The sequence below is a fragment of the Salmo trutta genome, unplaced genomic scaffold (genome assembly GCF_901001165.1).
Source record: "Salmo trutta unplaced genomic scaffold, fSalTru1.1, whole genome shotgun sequence".
Classification (NCBI taxonomy): Eukaryota; Metazoa; Chordata; class Actinopteri; order Salmoniformes; family Salmonidae; genus Salmo; species Salmo trutta.
In genome coordinates this window covers 1-6849 of record NW_021822597.1, presented here as the reverse complement: position 1 = coordinate 6849, position 6849 = coordinate 1, and the positions used below count along the sequence as shown (strand labels likewise).

Genomic DNA, 6849 nt, shown 5'->3' with positions numbered 1-6849 from the left:
GAGACCATCCACCACCTCATCAGGAGCATGCCCAGGCGTTGTAGGGAGGTCATACAGGCACACACTACTGAGCCTCATTTTGACTTGTTTTAAGGACATTACATCAAAATTGGATCAGCCTGTAGTGTGGTTTTCCACTTTAATTTTGAGTGTGACTTTTCTCTAGGTGCTGATCCGTCATCAGTAGTCATTTAGTATGTAATCTTATTCATTATGATCTAGGATCAGGTCCCCCCTCTCCATGTAATCTGATTCATTATGATCTAAGATCAGGTCCCCCCTCTCCATGTAATCTGATTCATTATGATCTAGGATCAGGTCCCTCCTCTCCATGTAATCTGATTCATTATGATATAGGATCAGGTCCCCCCTCTCCATGTAATCTGATTCATTATGATCTAGGATCAGGTCCCCCCTCTCCATGTAATCTGATTCATTATGATATAGGATCATTTTTCTCTCTACAAGCAATATTATGATCATTTATAATAATGATAGATTAATTTATGAATAGATATGGCAGGTTTCAGGACACTGATATATCTAAAAATGTACTGCCACTATCTTCACCACCAATGAATAAGAAGTGTGATTTTAATATGATTTGACTCTTTGCAGGCTGTCACGCTGTCTAGTCACAGAGGAAGGCTGTGCTTCTCTGGTCTCAGCTCTGAGGTCAAACCCCTCACACCTGAGAGAGCTGGACCTGAGCTACAATCACCCAGGAGACTCAGGAGTCAGACTGCTCTCTGCTGGACTGGAGGATCCACACTGCAGACTGGAGAAACTCAAGTATGTAGAGGGTTTACGTCAATGTTCATATCAGACATGTTTTACTTTTCAGGCTAGTTAAGACAAACATTCTTACCAACACTTGGACAAAGTTATATGCTGTGTGTGTGTGTGTCCTGTGTGAGAGAGTTCAGGTGTATCCCTCAATGACTGTCTGTTTTTCTGCTTACCGCTACAGTGTGAAACATGGTGGAGAGTTCACAATGAAACCTGGGCTTAGAAAATGTGAGTGTTGACTGCTGTGAAGAATATGACTAAGAATAAGTCTTAATTCAAGTTAAGTCAAAGACCACCATCATTACTTACTTATTATATTAATTAAAGGTCATATTAAATATCAGCCGTAGTTCTACAGAAGCAAAAATCAGGGACACTGTTTGAGTCGGTGTATGTGTGTGTGTGTGTGTGTGTGTGTGTGTGTGTGTGTGTGTCTGTGTGTAATTATTGTGAATAAGTGTGTTTTATATTACCATACAGTATAACATGTGATCATTCAACAAGTCTCAAGTTACCTTAACTTCTCCTTTTGATACCTAGAAACATCTACATTAAATGAATTAGTGAAAAGTGAGTTAACATTCTAATGTGAATGATGATGATTTCTAATATTGTGTCTGGTTTCATCCATCAGATGTCTGTGATCTCACACTGGACCTAAACACAGTAGACAGACTCCTCTCTCTGTCTGAGGAGAACAGAAAGGTGACATGTAGGAGAGAGAAGCAGCTGTATCCTGATCACCCAGAGAGATTTGAGGACCTTAAACAGGTGCTGTGTAGAGAGGGTCTGACTGGGCTCTGTTACTGGGAGGTAGAGTGGAGTGGGGGGGCTGGTATAGTAGTGACATATAAAGGAATCAACAGGAGAGGAAGTGTTAATGACTGTGGTCTTGGATGGAATGACCAGTCCTGGAGTCTGTTCTGCTATGACAACAGATACATTGCCTGGCACAATAATAATCCCACTACCATAGACGTCCCCCCCTCCAGCTCCCACAGAGTAGGAGTGTATCTGGACTGGCCAGCCGGCACTCTGTCCTTCTATAGAGCCTCCTCTAACACACTGACCCACCTGAACACATTCACCTCCACATTCACTGAGCCCCTCTACCCAGGGTTTAGGGTTGATGATGTTGAATCCTCAGTGTCCCTGAAATAATAACCCGACACACACACACACACACACACACACACACACACACACACACACACACACACACACACACACACACACACACACACACACACACTGGAAGCACACACGGACACCCACACACACTGGACACACACACACACACACAAACACACACACACTGGACACACACACACACACACACACTGGACACACACACACACATTGGACACACACACACACACACACACACACACTGAGACACACACTCAAACACACACACACTGGACACACTGGACGGACACACACACTGGACGGACACACACACTGGACAGACACACACTGGACACGCACAACGGACACACACACTCAACACACACACACACTGGACACACACATACACTGGATACACACACACTGGACACACACACACACACACACTGGAAACACACACATTGGACACACACACACTGACACACTGACACACACACACTGGACTCACACACACACACACACACACACACACACACACACACACACACACACACACACACACACACACACACACACACACACACACACACACACACACACTGGACACGCACACAATGTGTTCCATTTCATTCACTCTGTTCCAGACATTATTATGAGCCGTCCTCCCCTCAGCAGCCTCCTCTGGTATGTACTGTCCTGTATGTGAGAGAGATCCAACAAGGAATTACAATGTATGTATTACTTTTAATACCTGCAAATGACAAATAAACTACTGGAACTCCTTATGAATGTCTGCAGCTGACAAGAGGTGAAAATATTACCGGAATATTCTGCACAATGTTGATGAAGACGAAGACGTCACTCAATCCACCCAAAACAACATGCAGTCTTTCCACAAGACTCCCATGAAGTTATAGTGTGACGTTATGAGTCAACGTTAAAGTAACATTCTCACAACATACTGCACTTGTTTTATCCTGTTTTAGATGTATCCTCTGTTTAAACATTTAAACTCTTACAATAACACTGTTAAAATACCAATGTGATCATTTCTTGTCTTTTATGTTGGAAAAACAAATTGTACAATTATATGTGGACATACGCTCCATAGTTGTACAAGTATACATGGTTATATTGTACTTTTCATAATAAAACAAACTTGAAACAAGAAAAAGCAGGTTAATTGTGAAAACAATTTCGTTATTGATTTTTACATTGCTTCTTCCTGTCTCATGTTGACGTTTGTCATGAATCTTGACCTGGAGGCAGAGCTGTGCGATTTCCTCTAGATATGTCAGCTGCAAAGTCAGAATTGGCTGTGGAAAATAATGTTGTTTTATGGTCTTAATTTAAGGGAAGGATTAGCAGTGTGGTTAGGGTTGAGGTTAGGATTAAAATCTGATTGTATTACTTTGTGCCTGTGCCAGCTAGGGAATACTTTGCTGAACTGCCTCCAGGGCAAGATTCATGACAATAAATGCCAACCTGCCTCCAGAACAAGATTCATGACAATAAATGCCAACCTGCCTCCAGGGCAAGATTCATGACAATAAATGCCAACCTGCCTCCAGGGCAAGATTCATGACAATAAATGCCAACCTGCCTCCAGGGCAAGATTCATGACAATAAATACCAACCTGCCTCCCAGTCGTCCCCTCCTTATCTTTACAAGGCTGCAGAACATGCAAGCTAGTGATGTGGGGGTTCTCTCATAACCCTCAGTCCCCAGGTGGGTAGATGGCAGGTTGAATAAAGAGAAGCTAGTGATGTGGGGGTTCTCTCATAACCCTCAGTCCCCAGGTGGGTAGATGGCAGGTTGAATAAAGAGAAGCTAGTGATGTGGGGGTTCTCTCATAACCCTCAGTCCCCAGGTGGGTAGATGGCAGGTTGAATAAAGAGAAGCTAGTGATGTGGGGGTTCTCTCATAACCCTCAGTCCCCAGGTGGGTAGATGGCAGGTTAAATAAAGAGAAGCTAGTGATGTGGGGGTTCTCTCATAACCCTCAGTCCCCAGGTGGGTAGATGGCAGGTTGAATAAAGAGAAGCTAGTGATGTGGGGGTTCTCTCATAACCCTCAGTCCCCAGGTGGGTAGATGGCAGGTTGAATAAAGAGAAAACAATAGGCTACATTAAACAATCCATAAATGTATAATTATTATGTAATTTACACAAAACATGAAGGACACCTTTCTTTCCATGACAAACTGACCAGGCGTAACTCAATATTAGGAAGGTATCCTTAATATTTTGTCCACTCAGTGGCTCTGACCCTTTACGTAACAGACAATCCTCTTTACCAGGAAACCTTCTTTAAATTTCCCCAAATGCTTCCACACTGATGCTCTCTCACAGCTGCTCCAGGACCTCTTGGGTTGAGGAGTCATTCTCTTCTAACCTGATCACAGCTGCTCCAGGGCCTCTTGGGTTGAGGAGTCATTCTCTTCTAACCTGATCACAGCTGCTCCAGGGCCTCTTGGGTTGAGGAGTCATTCTCTTCTAACCTGATCACAGCTGCTCCAGGGCCTCTTGGGTTGAGGAGTCATTCTCTTCTAACCTGATCACAGCTGCTCCAGGGACTCTTGGGTTGAGGAGTCATTCTCTTCTAACCTGATCACAGCTGCTCCAGGGCCTCTTGGGTTGAGGAGTCATTATCTTCTAACCTGATCACAGCTGCTCCAGGGCCTCTTGGGTTGAGGAGTCATTCTCTTCTAACCTGATCACAGCTGCTCCAGGGCCTCTTGGGTTGAGGAGTCATTCTCTTCTAACCTGATCACAGCTGCTCCAGGACCTCTTGGGTTGAGGAGTCATTCTCTTCTAACCTGATCACAGCTGCTCCAGGACCTCTTGGGTTGAGGAGTCATTCTCTTCTAACCTGATCACAGCTGCTCCAGGGCCTCTTGGGTTGAGGAGTCATTCTCTTCTAACCTGATCACAGCTGCTCCAGGGCCTCTTGGGTTGAGGAGTCATTCTCTTCTAACCTGATCACAGCTGCTCCAGGACCTCTTGGGTTGAGGAGTCATTCTCTTCTAACCTGATCACAGCTGCTCCAGGACCTCTTGGGTTGAGGAGTCATTCTCTTCTAACCTGATCACAGCTGCTCCAGGTCCTCTTGGGTTGAGGAGTCATTCTCTTCTAACCTGATCACAGCTGCTCCAGGGCCTCTTGGGTTGAGGAGTCATTCTCTTCTAACCTGATCACAGCTGCTCCAAGGCCTCTTGGGTTGAGGAGTCATTCTCTTCTAACCTGATCACAGCTGCTCCAGGGCCTCTTGGGTTGAGGAGTCATTCTCTTCTAACCTGATCACAGCTGCTCCAGGGGCTCTTGGGTTGAGGAGTCATTCTCTTCTAACCTGATCACAGCTGCTCCAGGGCCTCTTGGTTTGAGGAGTCATTCTCTTCTAACCTGATCACAGCTGCTCCAGGGCCTCTTGGGTTGAGGAGTCATTCTCTTCTAACCTGATCACAGCTGCTCCAGGGCCTCTTGGGTTGAGGAGTCATACTCTTCTAACCTAATCACAAACAAAGACAAGATTCAAACAAATAAACATGATGGTCCAACATAATGGGGGGGGTATAGGGAAGGTAGGGGAGAGGAGGGGGTATAGGGAAGGTAGGGGAGAGAAGGGGGGTATAGGGAAGGAAGGGGAGAGGAGGGGGGTATAGGGAAGGTAGGGGAGAGGAGGGGGGTACAGGGAAGGTAGGGGAGAGGAGGGGGGGTATAGGGAAGGTAGGGGAGAGGAGGGGGGTATAGGGAAGGTATGGAGAGGAGGGGGGTATAGGGAAGGTAGGGGAGAGGAGGGGGGTATAGGGAAGGAAGGGGAGAGGAGGGGGGTATAGGGAAGGTAGGGGAGAGGAGGGGTATAGGGGAAGGTATGGAGAGGAGGGGGTATAGGGAAGGTAGGGGAGAGGAGGGGGTATAGGGAAGGTAGGGGAGAGGAGGGGGGTATAGGGAAGGTAGGGAGAGGAGGGGGGGTATAGGGAAGGTAGGGGAGATGAGGGGGTATAGGGAAGGTAGGGGAGAGGAGGGGGGTATAGGGAGGTAGGGGAGAGGAGGGGTATAGGGAAGGTAGGGGAGAGGAGGGGGGTGTAGGGAAGGTAGGGGAGAGGAGGGGGGTTTAGGGAAGGTAGGGGAGAGGAGGGGGTATAGGGAAGGTAGGGGAGAGGAGGGGGGTATAGGGAAGGTAGGGGAGAGGAGGGGGTATAGGGAAGGTAGGGGAGAGGAGGGGGTATAGGGAAGGTAGGGGAGGAGGGGGGTATAGGGAAGTTAGGAGAGAGGAGGGGGTATAGGGAAGGTATGGAGAGGAGGGGGTATAGGGGAAGGTAGGGGAGAGGAGGGGGTATAGGGAAGGTAGGGGAGAGGAGGGGGGTGATTTTAGGATGGGGTTATAGGGAAGGTAGGGAGAGGAGGGGGGTATAGGGAGGTAGGGGAGAGGAGGGGGTATAGGGAAGGTAGGGGAGAGGAGGGGGGTATAGGAAGGTAGGGGAGAGGAGGGGGTATAGGGAAGGTAGGGGAGGGAGGGGTGTAGGGAAGGTAGGGGAGAGGAGGGGGGTTTAGGGAAGGTAGGGGAGAGGAGGGGGTTAGGGAAGGTAGGGGAGAGGAGGGGGGTATAGGGAAGGTAGGGGAGGAGGGGTTAGGGAAGGTAGGGAGAGGAGGGGGTATAGGGAAGGTAGGGGAGAGGAGGGGGGTATAGGGAAGTTAGGAGAGAGGAGGGGGGTACAGGGAAGGTAGGGGGAGGAGGGGTATAGGGAAGGTAGGGGAGAGGAGGGGCTATAGGCAAGGTAGGGGACAGGGGGTATAGGGAAGGTAGGGGTGAGGAGGGGGATAGGGAAGGTAGGGGAGGGAGGGGGGTATAGGGAAGGTAGGGGAGAGGAGGGGGTATAGGGAAGGTAGGGAGGAGGGGGTATAGGGAAGGTAGGGGAGAGGAGGGGAGTAT

At 48.1% G+C, this 6849-nt stretch overlaps 1 long non-coding RNA gene across 1 annotated transcript; it reads left to right on the top strand.

The window, feature by feature from the left end:
• Positions 1-752: 752 nt before the first annotated feature.
• On the top strand, positions 753-1146 carry LOC115182859 (uncharacterized). The gene is made up of 2 exons (XR_003873901.1): positions 753-792; positions 971-1146. It is a non-coding gene; the product is annotated as an uncharacterized LOC115182859 (long non-coding RNA).
• The last annotated feature ends 5703 nt before the right edge of the window (positions 1147-6849 follow it).